We start from the raw sequence: 15,487 nt of genomic DNA on the forward strand, positions 1-15,487 counted from the left end.
AGACGGGGATTGGTCACTTCCTCTAGGGCCAGTTTCCCCATTTTACCCGACAATTTTTTTCATGGATCCCCACTCATAGTGAATATTGTGAAATCTTGGTCAGAGACCAGATGTCATACCCTCCTGCCAACTATAATACATATAAGAAGTGCCATGATGAGCAAGACCAATGGTCCATGTAATTCAACATTCTCTCTATTGAGAGTGGCCAAAATGAAGGATGTACTTCATTTGCAGGGAGAGGGCCTTCTCTGTGGTGGCCCCCACTCTGTGGAACTCCCTCCCTAGGGAACTCTGCCATGCCCCCTCTTTAGTGAGCTTCCGCCACGCATTAAAAACATGGTTGTTCAGGCAGGCATTTGGGGTGGGTTAGGGTATTTTTAGAAATATGTTTTTAATGTAGTATTTTATTGTTTTGAACTGTTCTTTTGTTGTGCATCGCCCAGAGTGGCTGGGTGACCGGCCAGATGGGCAGTTGATAAATTTAACAGATAAATAAATTTTTAAAAATGTACTTTGGGCTATCAGGTCTATCAGTGGTTACCAGCCATATTTTCTATCTACTTTATTTTCAAACTCATTTATGGTAATTTGTGGTAACAATTACATCCTGTGGTGATGAGTTCATAGGTTCTTTACTACTCGAAGAACTACTTGGTTTCATTGTCTTTAATCTGTTGCCTATCAGTTTCAGTGTCTCCAGTTCAAGCTTCCCTGTCCCAGTATTATTGTTCCCCATTTTGGTGACTATCTGCCAGGATTTTCAGCAGCCAGAACCTTCCTCCCTAAGCATGAGTCACTAAGAATAAACTGCAACACTGGAGCCTTATGTTAAACTGAGTACGGAGGTGGCTTTTCTGTAGCTAGGGCACACTACACCAGTGGTCCCTGACCCTTCTTGGCCTGTAGGCACATTTGGAATCCTGACAAAGTGCCATAGGCACCAGTGACAAAATGGCTGCCATGGGGTGTGTGGCTACTCACAAAATGGCCACCATGGGTAGGGTAGGCTGGGGGTTAGATCAGAAAGGAGTCAGGTGGGCAAGCAAGCAGGGAAAGGCTCTGGTTTCCCCCCTCCCCATAAAAGTCCTCTGTCGCTGTACACCGCAAGAAAAAAACGGAACTAGGTGGGGCAGCCAGTGAGCCCAGAAATCTAGCACACATAATGAACAAAAATGAGCATAAGCGTGTGAGCGAGCACACAGAGAAATCCTTAGCTTTGCAGGTCCTCCCCACATGAACTAAACAACATCCAGAATGCCATAGCAAACACAAGGCAGGCGGCCATGAGGAAGAATGGGAAAGGCCCCCGCATCTCCACCACCACCCCAAACACAAAAGCCTGGAGGTAAAGCAATGTGAGCAGATGAGTGAACATGGACATTTCATTGCTTTACCCACACACACACACACACACACACCGCTAACAAACAAACAAACAGTAGGGGACAGAGGACAAGCACCACACACAAAAATAATGGTTCGGAGACCAAAATCATCCCTCTCACCCCCCAAAATTCAGATAGGGTGAGCAGGCAAGCAGGAAATGCCCTCCCTTTGCCTGTGCTTCCACTCTCAGATGGGAAAGACCCCAGCCCACTCGGTCCCACCCCCATACTGCCAGTTTGCATTCAAGGGGAACCCTTACCTTTCCCTTCCAACACAACCACCCACCCCTTATACCCACTCCTAGCAGGCACAGAATGGGAGTAAGGACACTGGTTTGTAACCGATTACTTTGGCCAATCAAAGAGCATGTCAAAAGGGCCAGTTGAGATACGTAGACTTAAAATTATAGAGCAGCCAGGTCCATAGACTTAAATATAGAGCAACCAGGAAGTTCGCAGACTTGCCTTGTATACATAGAAATCACCACGAGGGCACAATTAAAGGCCTCGGGGGTGCACCTGTGCCGCCGGAAGCCCTGCTGGGGACCCCTACACTACACCGTTGTATAAGATACCTGTTTCCAAGTTCCTTGACATAACCCGGGGAGCGGGCGAAGAGTTCAGTCTATTTGTTGAAGCATTAGAAAAAATTCCAACTGAAAACTGCCGGCTTCATTTTCCTTAGGTTCCCTTTCTCCAGGTGCTTTTGGGGCCAAAAAGTTTCCCGCCCCTGTTCTATATTGTATGTCAGCTGCAGCGCTGAGTGTACAACACTGACTATACAACAGCGCTTGCTTCCTGCTAATTTCCCTTTTCACTCTGGTAGTTGCAAATTGGAAAATAAAGATTGCTTTTAGTCATTCAGATGCTCTCTCAGTAGAAACATGTTAGGCTAGAGACAAATGATATATTGCTTCCCACGTCCTGAGCTCCGCCTCATCACACTACAGAAAGACCTTGACAAAATCCATCTAGGCACACCTGAGGATTTTGAGACTTTTCATCCAGAAAGCTGAACACATATGAGTAGCTATCTGGTTCAAAATATACATTATATTACTTGTGTGAATCCAATTAACATGCTTTTTTAAAAAAAATGTAAATAGCTGTTGTGGGGGTCGGGGTGTGGTGGCACAGGATCAAGACCACAGCACATAAAGACCATAAAGGGTGGGGGGAGTCCCAACAAATTTCCCCCCAGCTCTAATTAGCCCCAGGAAAGACATTTCCATTGGACTCAATGGGTGTCAAGTGCTTGAAATCTGATCAAAGAGCCATGGCGTGACATCACGTGCCCATTTTTCAGGTGAAAAACTTAGTATGATGTCACTTTCCCCATCACTAGGGTAACTTGCACAGGCTGTTTCAGCAACAGATCCACTTTATCACGATAAGTCTTCCGCTTGAGCAATGATTCTGTGAGGCAACACATTCACACTTCCCTCACTTAGCCTGGCTAAGGAAGACAAGGGGGAAAGTGCAGTAAAGGAGATTGCTGACTGGAATTGGTCCACAATCTATTAGCTGTATTACATTGCCCTTGCATTGGTGGATGGACTCATAACCCTGCCTGATATCTCTTGATACTACTGTCTTCCATGAGTATGTGTAATAGGAAGTTCTCCATATTTCAAATCTCTAGGTACAACCATGCCCTACTGAAATTAGCATATGTCTATATAGGTTGTTGTTGGTGGGATAGGCAGATTTGGTATTCACTTGAGTAAGACAAAAAGGCATTGTACAATAGCTACAATCCCTAGCTATTGTACATAATGGGGGTGGGGTTGGACGGACTCTGGCAGCAGGGCTGAGGGAGTTGGACACAGTTGCCAGTCATAATTTCTTTAGGCCTAGTATAAAGATGGGGTTGGGAACCCCTTTCCCCGCACAATCCCTTATCTGTTTTGGAAAAAGAAATGGAGGATTGATTGGTATACTTTTGCTTCTTTAAGTTCTCTTTATTCAAGCTCTTTACATTTCTGACTGCCTGTTTTGTGCTAATAGGCAGACACGGCACTATAGCATGAATATATATTAATTATACACAAATTACCCATGCTTTTTACACACTTTTCCCAGTTCCTTTGCTCTGATGGCTGTTCATCTAGGAACCAGTGGAGGCTAGAGGCCTAGCTCATTTATGCACGTAAGCTTTGAGGTCCATAAATATATCTGCAGCACCAACGCCCACTGTACCTGGGATATCAGTGTCCCTTTTGCCTTTTTGTGCAAAAATACCCTACCAGCTTCTCCTGCTCAGCTGCTACACCTTCTCAGGTCCTCCTGCCTGGGCAGAGGAAATGGAGGCAGTAACTAAAGATTTCTGGGACTTCTAGTTCTTGAGAAAACATGCCACATAGGGAGGCATACATCTCTCTTTCTCTCAAAGTTTTAGTCCTAGTCTGATACCACATCTAGTAGCTATGTCTGTTTTGCTTTTTTTTTTACTGTAGAGTATGTGCAGGACTCCTGATATGGATTGGGATCTAGCATGGGAGTGGGGTGGGGAGGAGAGGGTAGGAAGACTTTAAAGATCCAGATCGAGCCCCTGGGCCTACTCTAGAGTAAACACACAAAAAAGTCATAGCTGCTAGGTATGGATTTAAAGTAATGTCCATTTTGGCCTTAACTCTCGTTCTGGTCTGTCACTGTTTCTAGTTGGCTCCAGAAAATCTCACAAGCTCTGGATGTCCCATATATATATATATAGACAGATATATAGATATAGCCCATGCATAGATACAGAGAAATAAATTTGCATAAATATCCTCAAACCTGGCCTACAATTTTGCTTCAATTTCCCCTTATGGTAGAGGGTTTTTTAAGGTGGCTATGTGTCCTATTTTACAGAGGACAGTCCTCTGTTTGAAGGTCTGTCAGGGGACAGCCCTCTGAAGGCACCTCTGTTTCATTGGCTGTTCGGTACAAATCCAATTTAAAGATAAATATGAAGGGAGATCATGAGACTTGAAGTCACCCATCAACAGTTAGCAAGTGGACAGCAGACTGAATAGGCACACACAGGACACCTGATCACAGTCTTCCCACAATGGTGAGATGTATCGCACGCATTTCTAATTAAATTATAGTGATTCATTTTAAATCTGCACTTATACATATAAATTAGCATATGCCAATTTTATGCAGATTTTTGTCCTCTTTTCTTGGTAATGTATTTCCCCTTTTTCAGTGATGTATAAGCGATCACTTATCATAGTCCCCTCTGGACCTCCTGGCCTCAGTAAAGTTAGTTTTTCCATTCCTTTCCCCCTTCCTTATGCTGGGGCCCTGTGTGGACACCATTTCCCACCGAGATGGACTCTGTGTATGATTTAGCACCTACAAAAAGGCAAAAGAAGCAAAATAACAAAAAGGGTTGAACATAAGCTTTGGCAGGCAGATACTTGCCCAAACCCACAGCTTCGAGTCTCTTGGGAGCTGTTACTTTGAGACAATAAAGGAATTCTAACGAATAACATAAAACGAAACCTGACTGGAGGAGAAGTGCAACACCATGATTGAAAGGTTTGCCTGAATTGTTAACATTGCTGAGGGTGTTGGGCTATCCTTCATAGCAAATCCTTGGGGATTCCCTCTATTCTTTGTACTGTATACGGAAATCAGCCTGTTTCTTCCATTCAGAGAAATGCTGCACAGGGCTCCAAACACTTTATATCCCTGTTCTTCAGTATGTCACCTGGAGGGTGTCTCCATGACAACGAAAAGAGAAGCCAATGGTGGCTTACCTGGATTTTTCAAGGAGCCGGCTTTGGGCCACGCAGGGCACCATGAACAAGTGCACGGCACCATTCTAAGTCCCTTCACAGGAACATACTTCTGGGTGGGGTGGGGGGATTGGAGTGAACCTCATCAGACTGGCAGGGTCTGATCAACCAATGCAAGAGGCTCCCCCCCATGAGAGAGGCTTCCCCCATCCTTCCTTACAGCTGACAAAGCTGCGAAGGATCAAAGCTTTGCATTAATTACTCCAAAGCAAACATTAAAGAAATACAGGTGCAGCCTTCTTTCTCCCTTGAAGCTCCCAATGCTGTGAACAATCAAAGTTTTGCATTACTCCCTTACAGCTTGGAAAGCAGCTTCTGGCATAGCACTTCACAGCCTTTAGGAGAGTTAACCCTCTGAATACTGACCAGTTTGTATGTGACCATACAAACTTGTAGTCTGAAGCAATACAGCCCATTAAATGTTTCAGAATTCTATCATATTCTTACTTAATTGTGATTTCATGTATAGACCAGAAGTATGCAAAGACACTATTTACAGGAGCATATCCAGAAAATTTCCCCTGGTAGTGCCCAAGAAATTCTCCTGGGGCAGACTGTTTTTGGAAACGTACCTATGTACATGTTGCTGTAACATATTGGAGATGTGCATGCTGCTAAAACACACACATTTTCCTTATGTGTGTGCGCACATGCTTAGAGTCATGTTCCATTGCATTTAGAAGCTCATGCAGAGTGGCAGAAAATCCTTAGAACTGGGAATCTGAGAACAATCCTGCAAAAGAGTGTTTAAGTTTCACACAAATGGTATCAAGAACGCCAACAAAACGTTATTGGGAGTGAGGATACGCAATGCATTCCCTGTTACATAGCGGCTGGATAAAGATTTCAGTGAATGTAGACTTGTATAAAACAGTTCCCAGCGCAACCCCTTGTTATGCAGCACCTGACCTCTGCTTCTGTTCTTCGCCCTGGTTGCACTGTTGCGAGCGAGCCCTGCGGTCATGTCAGGAGCAGAGCAGTGGAGCTATGGAGCTCATAATCGGGCCAGAGGCTTGTTTCCTGGGGCTAGGATCCATCAGCTCCAGGGTAGCTAGAGCCCTGACTTCCTGAGACTGTTCCACTGTGAAAACAGCTTGAAAAGATGCACAATGCTGGATCATTCAGCTAGCCTACAGACACATAGCAAGCTAGCAGCAAGCAGAAGCTATCTCTGCCTGTCTGATTACTCTGCTTCCTTCCATTTGCTCTTCCTACAAGCTCTGCAACTGGCTGCAAAATCATAGTGAACATGCAGCGTTATAAAGTTCCATCACAGTGCCTTTGATTTATTCCTGGCACCTATCACCTCATCTCCTTTCAGTTTGGATTTACCATGTCGTTTTGCAGAGCAAAGCAAAAGCTGGGTTGCATGATAGCCAATAACATTTCTCAGCTTGCTTCTGCTCTGGGTTTACAGCTGAACTGTCTAGAGAACAGGAGTGAATGAAAGAGGATGACAAGGGAAAAGATTTTACTGCATATTATAATCAGTATAGTAGACGCATGGTAGATGCAAAAGCAAATTGTACCACTGCACGGTTTCAAATTATATTCATACCAGGTGGCCTATGAGCTGTGTCCAGTATTTACATTTCTATTTGCTTTTCCTGGTGACGTAGGGAAGAGCCAAGCATATTACAATAGAACACCTTGGCTTTGCCAATTTGACAGACATAGAAAACTGCTCATCTTAGACCCGCTGCTGTTATCTGCAGTATACTGACATTTTGTAGTGTAAACTATGACTGAGACATAGCACATTTTGGGTTTCACGTTTTGCTTATGTTGAAAAACAGCTCTCCTTTTTTGCTGATGTTTTTTAGCGCGCTTCTCAAATCTTTACTTTTTGGCTGTTGTTTTTACTCATCCCATTGCTCTGATTGCTCTCCTATCTAGCCACAACACCCCTGCCTCCAAAGGGACGGAGCCCAGAGGAACCTACCAGATTTAGGATAAGGGAATTGTGCAGTCCCTGTGCTAGCACCAAATGGCTATATATTGGAAAGGGCCCCAAGCTATCTGAGCCAAAGCTGGGCTACCCCCATCTCATGTGACTATGAGCAGCGCCTACCTTGTCAGGGGAATGGATGGACTACTTTCACAGGAGGCTACAGGGGTGTCTTACAGCAGGAGCCATGCCTAGGGGTGCCGGTAGGCATGGCTTTGCTCAGATGGAGTGGCCCAGTGTGTCCAACCTGGACAGGTTTGTAGTTTGCATGAAAGCTTTGCTGTATCAAGCTAAGGGCTACTCCAACCTGTGTGAGGACGTGTTCGTTCACTAGCGTTGGGGCAGGCAGAACATCGATTGCGATCTCCCAGTTGATCACTGAGCCATTCTAAGTTAATCTCCCAGGAAGCTTTCCACCCTTCTGGGGTTACGCCTCCTTCCATTGTACAATGGAGTGGAAAGGGGGATGGCCACATGTTCTCCTAATCACTGGTTGTTTTCTCTACTCTTCTGCAAGTGTATGGCCCCAATTCAGACTGGGAACATGGCACTTGGGGAGAGAAGGCTTCTGGCCACCCCTGCACCAGTTCATCATAGATCCATGGGCTTTCTTCAGTTGCCTCATGCAACATGCACGGCAGCGCACATGTTGTTCTTTTTGCCATTCCTGCTATACATGTATTTAAGATAAGAGTGTCAGAACTTTTATCCAACCTCATTTGTCATTATTAGTTCCCATTATTATCCTTGACACACATAAAAGACTTTTCTACATGAGGCTTTAAACCTGAACCTTTACTGAGGCTTCTGCTTCCAGATTCTTTGTGGAATTAAGATTGGCTCCTTTACATGGGTTTTTTTCTTTCTCTGCCTTTCTATAGGTTCCATCACACAACCACTAGGTGGTGCTGTGGTATAGTGGAACTGCGCAATTACACGAGGATTCTATTGAGAAAAAATAACAACTTTCCCTGTAAGGAAAAAACCCATGATAATGGTTGCAAAGCACGGGCGAGGCTCTGGAGGATGACGACATCATGTAAAGGACCCACATATTAGGGTGAGTAAGGAAGCATGAGCACACAATAAAAGCCTCTTGTAGAAAGGCTCAGACACTTAATTGTTCTGGTTTTCAGTCATTCTGGATCTTGAACTCAACCAGTAGATCTCTTTAGCAATAATTATTTCTTGGGTTGGATTTATAGCCAAAGTGTGCCTGTGAGACTATAAATGAAGAGATGCTAAGCTCTGGGGCCCACTTCGGAGCTTTGTGTTGGTTAAACTTTGTATTTGCAGGGGGAAACCTATAAACTCCATAGATGTTCCATGCGTGGGAGAAAAAAAGCAAGTGTTTCTGCCTCCATCAAAGTAATTGAAGATATTTTAAAATCTGGAGTCATTAGCGGTAGGAAGAAAATAATGAGTACACCAATCTGTAAAGCAGATTGAAAGGTTTGTACAACAGTGGCAGAAAAAATGCATAATTTCACAGTGACAAGTCTTTCAGAAAAACAAGCCATTTGTTAAGGAGGCACCCTAGTACAAACCTACTAAATATGGACAATTTACACACTCTGTACTCATTCCAGTTTCCATATGTACATGCTAGTTTATAACATGGAAACTTATCCATATCATTTCTATATAAGTTCAGTAACGGATATAACTGAATGATCTATTATTCATAAGATGCCGTGATCTAAACAAATCCATGATTTTGCGTGGTGCTATTATATTTCATAGCAATATTGTAGTCTTGCTACCTTCTGTTGTTCTTGCACTGGCAATCAAGGATAAAGACAGGGGCAGGAGGTATGGTGTGACATAAAAACAATGCAACTGGACTAATGCTGAAGAATAAAATTATTTCTATTTAATTTATTACATTTCTTTACGGCTTAACAGCCCAAACTCTTTGGCTGGTTCACAAAAATTAAAACCCTAAAATACAGTGTGATAAAAATATAAAACCTTTAAGTCACAATCCTATCCAAATAGTTGCCAGGCTCCAAAATTGGAGGCAGCTGACAATCCTATGCAGGGCAGCTGAAGCATGGAGGGGATCCTCTCCTCCATGCTCCAGCTGCCCTGCATTTTGGCTAGATGGGCAATTTCACCCATCTAGGCATGGCTTCGGGGAGGGGCAGGAGCCTGGAGACCCAATAGGAAGCTGAATAAAGCAGCTTCCTTGGTCTCTTCCCCTCCCCATTCCTGGGGCCACCCCCTTTTTCCTGTCTCCGCACTCCACACTGGCTACAAGGGATGGGGAGCGCGGTGTCTGGGCTCCAAGGTCGGAGCCCCAGTTCTGACCTCAGATCTCCCAAAATGAACAATTCTGTGCCCCCCAGATGCTGTCTAGGGGCCATAGGATTGCTCTCTTAACTGTTTAAAACAGAATAAAACCAAAGTAAAAAGTAGAAGCAGGACAAAGATCCAAAAACACAATAAGACATTTTAAAACAAAACTAAAGAACTAAAAACCCTGGGAAAATAAAACCTGGCACTGAAAAGACCACAATGTAGGCATCAGACAAGCCTCTCTGAGGACAGCATTCTACAACTAAGGTGCCACCACTGAAAAGGCTCTCTCTTTAGTAGCCACATGCTTACCCTTATTTGGCAGGGGCACCCATAGGTGAGCCTCTGAATATGATCTTAGGCTCCATGCTGGTTTTGGTTTCACTTTTGCCTACTTACTTTGGGACTGTTTGCACATCCCGCTAAGCCAACGTAGGCTAATTAATTATTCAAGCCGCAACTGCATTCTGTCATGTCCTGCAAACCCAGTGAGAGTGGGTGGCTGGCATGGTTAGCAAACTACCCGGAGCCCATGGGCTGTTTCAGGGTTGTGGGTGGTTTGTTAACCATGAACAATCCACCCTTCCTGAGTTTCCACAACATGACAAGCTGCGGTCGGAGCTTCAAAAGGAAACCTGGTGCCTGCGGGTACCGTGGCTCATTCTAGCTTAAACAATGATTTTTTTCTTTGTTGCTGCCGAATTTAGGAGCGGCGGGCAGCGGGTGCTGTATGTGGCCTGTGAGCTGCGTGTTCCCCATCCCTGGTCTAGATAGACAAACAGTCTGACCTAGTATTAAGCAGCTTCCTGTGTTCCACAATGTACTTACACCATTAGCTTGATCCTTGAAGCCTGCTTTTAATTACACATTCTCAAATACTGTTTAGCCATCCTTTCGGCCATAGTAGACCTTACTCCTAGAGGCAACATTAGACTTCAATATGGAAATAGTCCATAACGGCTTAGTGCCACCTTCCCCTTTTTCAGCAGCATTATGTGTTGACATTCCTTGTACATGGCTGGCTACAATGACTATAGTTAGAAACGCAGGGGGAGGGGAACCACTTTTCAAATTATAATCAACATCTTAGTTCTTTAAACCTTGACTGTAAATATGCAAATCTCTAATCATGGATCAGATTTTATAAGTGCTCTTCTCTCATTGGCTCCTGACTCACCATTTTTACAGCTGTTTAGAATGGAGGTTTATTACATGTCAGCATTAACATGATGTACAGGTTGGATTGGAGTGGAACTTAATCCTTACTGTATGGGAGACTGGGCTACCACGGGATGATTTGCAACTTCTTATAAATAATGTATTCCTACATTAGGAAGTCTAACTATATTCTCTTCCCCCTCTTGATGCTGTCATGGCCACCACTTTAGATGTCTTTGAAACGGGATTGGACAAATCCTTGGAGGAGAAAGCTATTGATGGCTACTAGTCCTGATGGCTATGTGCTACCTCCAGGATCAGAGGCAGTATGCCTATGTACATCAGTTGCTGGGGAACATGGGTGAGATGGTGCTTTTGCACTCCTGTCCTGCTTGTGGGTTTCCTGTGGGCAACTGGTTGGCCGCTATGTGAACAGCATGCTGGACTGGATGGACCATTGGTCTTATCCAGCATGGCTCTTCTTATGTTCAAATGTTCTCTTTCTAGTACCCATTTGTACCCAAGGTGGCTTCTTGTGCTGCCTATATTATTGGGCTGGGCCAGGATAACAGGAAGGTAGCATATGTAGTATGCAGTTGCTGGTACGCTCCCTAAAATGGACACCATTATTAGAATAGCCTTTCATACCCCCTTGCTGCTACACTTCATGATCTAACTTCAGTCCAAGGAAGAAACATTTAATTAATTAATCATTTCAGCAATTAGCCAGAATAGTGACCTCGGATTTCATCAGCACGAGTAGATTGGCAATGACATTAGGTTTCCTGGGGACTGCTGGCATTTTGCCTGTTTCTTAATCACAATGCTAAGACCAAGGAAAAAGCAAACAGTGGATTCAATCAACCAGGGATAAATGCTGTAACCATATCCCTTTCCTGGTCTACTGCTGCATCTATGTTCCTGAGAAGAGACCCCTAATGAACTTTCTTTGGGGAATTTTTTTGAAGAGAAAGCAGTAGTTCCATTTCAGTAATAACAAATGAGCTCATCTTCATTTTATTCTGCACTGTTCTCACTGAGACTGAGGTTTACAGCAACAACAACAACAACCTGGCTAGGAGTTAAGATAATCCTATTTTAAAGCTCTGAAAGGCAGAGCTGGCCCAAGACATTTTGCTGCCTGATGTGAAGAACAAGATAGTTCCCCCCTACCATACAAAAGGAGACTGGACTGGCAGTTGATTCTTACTTCAATACTGGGGATGGGACAGCACCCTCCTCTGTACCTAAAGGCAGCAGGCTAGCTTAGGGCACTGGGCAAGCACGCAGCTCTCTCTTCCAACACCTTGCTGCTGCCTCCCAGCATCTGCTGCCTGGAGCAACAGTCTCACTCTACCTGATGATAAAAATTAAGCCAGCCCTGCTTAAAGGGATAAAAGCCCTACACCAGTTAAATACAGTGTCCTTATGTATAATATAGTGATTGCTATGACAGTGTGCTGACCTAGGCCAGTCACATCTTTTGTTAGGGCAATTGCACGTAATGGTCCGGGGTTGCCAGGGGAATATTTGTTTATGGGGCTTGATTATGAGATGGTTCCTTCGCTGGAATCACTGGACTCTGAAGTCCCCCAGCTTTGAGGTGAGCATTCCTGATTGAGGGGAGGGGTGATAAAGGTGTGTGTGTGTGTGTGTGTGTGTGTGAGAGAGAGAGAGAGAGAGAGAGAGAGAATATGAACAAAAGAAGTTGTTTTGAGACCAAAAGAATGGGGCGAAAAATTAGCTGAAGGTGGAAAGCATCTTGTAGTGCAGCGGTGCCTCTCTGGAGATCTAATGAGGGAGCGCTATGCTGTCTGCCTTCACCTATGATCTACTTGTGTGCTTGAAAAATAAATGCTGCAAAATGCTATAAGTCTCTAGTGTTCTCTCCTTCCAAAGGAAGCCAAACTTGGGTAAGTGCTGTCCATGGAACTTCTCAGTTGGGTTAAATAAGAAAGAAAGAAAGAAAGAAAGAAAGAAAGAAAGAAAGAGAAATTTGGTCTGGCTCTGGAGTTAGTCGAGCAGGGATAGTCTTGGGATAGTCAAGCAGGATGGACTATTCTCCAGGACCTACAGGAGCATTTCTGGGTGGGAGTGGGTGGGAGAAAGATTTTGGTAGTGGATGGTAGTGGCAGAGGAGGAGCTAAAGATTCTTAGCAAGATATAAAGGATATATATATATATATATATATATATATAGTATATATAAAAAGGTAAAGGTAAAGGTGTCCCCAACCAGTCGTGTCCGACTCTAGGGTGCGGTGCTCATCCCCGTTTCTAAGCCGAAGAGCCAGCGCTGTCCGAAGACGCTTCTGTGGTCATGTGGCCGGCATGACTGAACACCGAGGTGCATGGAACGCTGTTACCTTTCCCACCGAGGCGGTACCTATTTATCTACTTGCAATTTCTTGCTTTCGAACTGCTAGGTTGGCAGAAGCTGGGACTGAAGATGGGAGCTCACTCTGTCACGCAGCACTCGGGTCTCGAACTGCTGACCTGCCGACCTTCCAGTCTGCAGTTCAGCATCTTAACCACTAAGCCACTGCAGCCCTATAGTGTATATATACTGAAGATTATATATATTGTGTATATATTGAAGATCATTATATATTGCAGATTAAACTGCAAAAAAAGCAGTGTATTTGAAATGAATTTCTTTTGGTTACTTTTTGCTACCTCATAATAACTATAGCAATGTTAATCGGCATGGGACAAGACAGGAGGCAGGCAGGCAATCCTTTTGAAAGCAGAGCCCTGGGCCTTTGAATGTGCATGTGGTGTACAAAGACCCAGTCAGTTGTTTATAATGCTAACTCAATATGCAGAACCAGTGCATACTATCCAGAAGTATAGGTGCTCTTGAGGAAAAACATGGTCTGAAATATAGGTGGTAAGGGAGGCAAAGCCCCCCTTGAGACCGTACAACTCAATAATGATGATCTATTCTGTTTCTACTGTGCTTCTCAGCTGTGCTTTCTAAGCACCTTAGAAAGCATTAAACAGAATGCAAAAATGGAAAACACATCACCATTCTCTCCCTCTTCTCTCTCTCTCTCTCTCTCATATAAAGCCATCACACTTAAAATAATAAAATCATGCTAAAATCGGAGAAATCACACTAACTGTTACGATAGATTTGGTTGGGTTTAATGGATCATTACATGCATTATAATTACTACTAGCACTACACTACTCATTCACATAACAAGAGGACAGTCCCCTTCTCTAAGGAGCTTGAATTCTAAAATTTGACACGGGGGAACTAACAGAGGATGGGGAGAAAATGGAGGCAAGGGTAAACAGGGGAAGAATATGCACTATTCTTTAAATAAGCAAAACTTGCTCCATTCTAGAAATTTTAGTACCTCAGCCATTTACCTCAGGAATGACGCAAGATTGTATTGCTTGTCCCTTGAGTGTACGTACAGAACAGGGAATGTATCAGCAAGAGGTTAAAGTATACATATAATCATCTTTGTTCTTGTCAGTTTTTGCCATGTTAAATTAATATGGTGGCCTTCTTCACATTAGAAGCAAAATGTTGTCTAATTCATGACACAGGCTGCACATCTGTGGAATTCATGAGCTAAGCAATTATTTTGGTAATTGACAAAGCTGATGCTATTTCTGCTTAATGCAAAATCTCGTCTAGTTCATGGAACTGACACTAACATGCAAAGGCCTTTCACTAGTTAGAAATGTTGCCAGTTTCATGGACTCACATGACACAAAAGTATGTTGGAGAGAACGCATTTACAAAATGTGTAGACTGCCTTGTATAAACATGCACATTGGACAATGAACTACTTGCACACATGTTGGGGCACCCTCATTGTTAAGAGTGGCACAATGTGGTCCTAAACCTGCTTACTCAGAAGTAAGCTCCACAGGCTTCAATGGACTTACTCTGAAGTGTGCATAGGACTGCAACCTCAGTTGATTTGATTTAAATTTATGGAGAGAGCAATCCTATGGCCTCTTGGTGAGCATACCAGGGAGCATAGGATTGTTTGGATTCTGCCTTTCAAGTTGGAAACAGCTCTCTGACCTCAGAAGGGGGAGTCGGGGATCTGCTCCCCCTTCCCTGTTCTCTCGCAGCAGGGAAGGAAAGAACCTCACTGGCTGCCCTCCGGGGTTGGAAATCAACTTTGGAGAGGGAGAAAAGGGGGCATTCTGGTGGGCATGGGGGAAGGAGACTGGAGAGGCCCGGATACTCCAGTCTCCTTCCCTCCCCCTCTGAAGTGCCTTCACTAGACAGGCTGAAATGCAAAAATCTGCAGGTCGGGAGGATAGAGAGGCCAAGATTGCCTCTGCTGCTCCCCCCACCCTGGCATACACTAATTTTCACAAGTGCAGGGTGGATTTATGCTTAAGGAACAAACAGTGCAGCATTTGTTTGAGTGACTCTGCAATGGAATCCTATTGTATGTTCAATGGGGCCCCAGAGTGGGACTTACTTCTGAGTAAAGATATAAAGGATTACACTGTAAATCTCAGTTTATCTAGCTAAACTTAAGGCCTGAACATGCAAGGAGCATGATGAGAGGCAAGATCTACCATCGCTACCGTTAGGAAACAATATCAAAATCAGTAGGCACACTGGTCCTTCGACTGTTTGTGCAACAAACATACTCCAGAGACTCAGTCCTATTCCAGTCCTAATCTCTAGATATTAAAGGCGATACTAGTCAATGCCTATTAAACTTGATGGCTTGGAGGCAACATGTCTCTGAATACTAGTTGCTTTTGGAACAGAGTCAGGAGAGTGCTGTGTTGCCCTTGTGTCCTGCTTGTGGGCTCTCCATAAGCGTCTGACCTGCTGCTATGGGAAATAATGCAGGACTAGATAGGCCTTTTTGGTCTCATCAAACTGGGCTCTTCTTATGTTCTTGTGAGCTTTCAACCAG

This window comes from Heloderma suspectum, chromosome 7, assembly GCF_057233095.1.
Source record: "Heloderma suspectum isolate Gila_16-S chromosome 7, 16-S_ref, whole genome shotgun sequence".
In the NCBI taxonomy this organism is placed as follows: Eukaryota; Metazoa; Chordata; class Lepidosauria; order Squamata; family Helodermatidae; genus Heloderma; species Heloderma suspectum.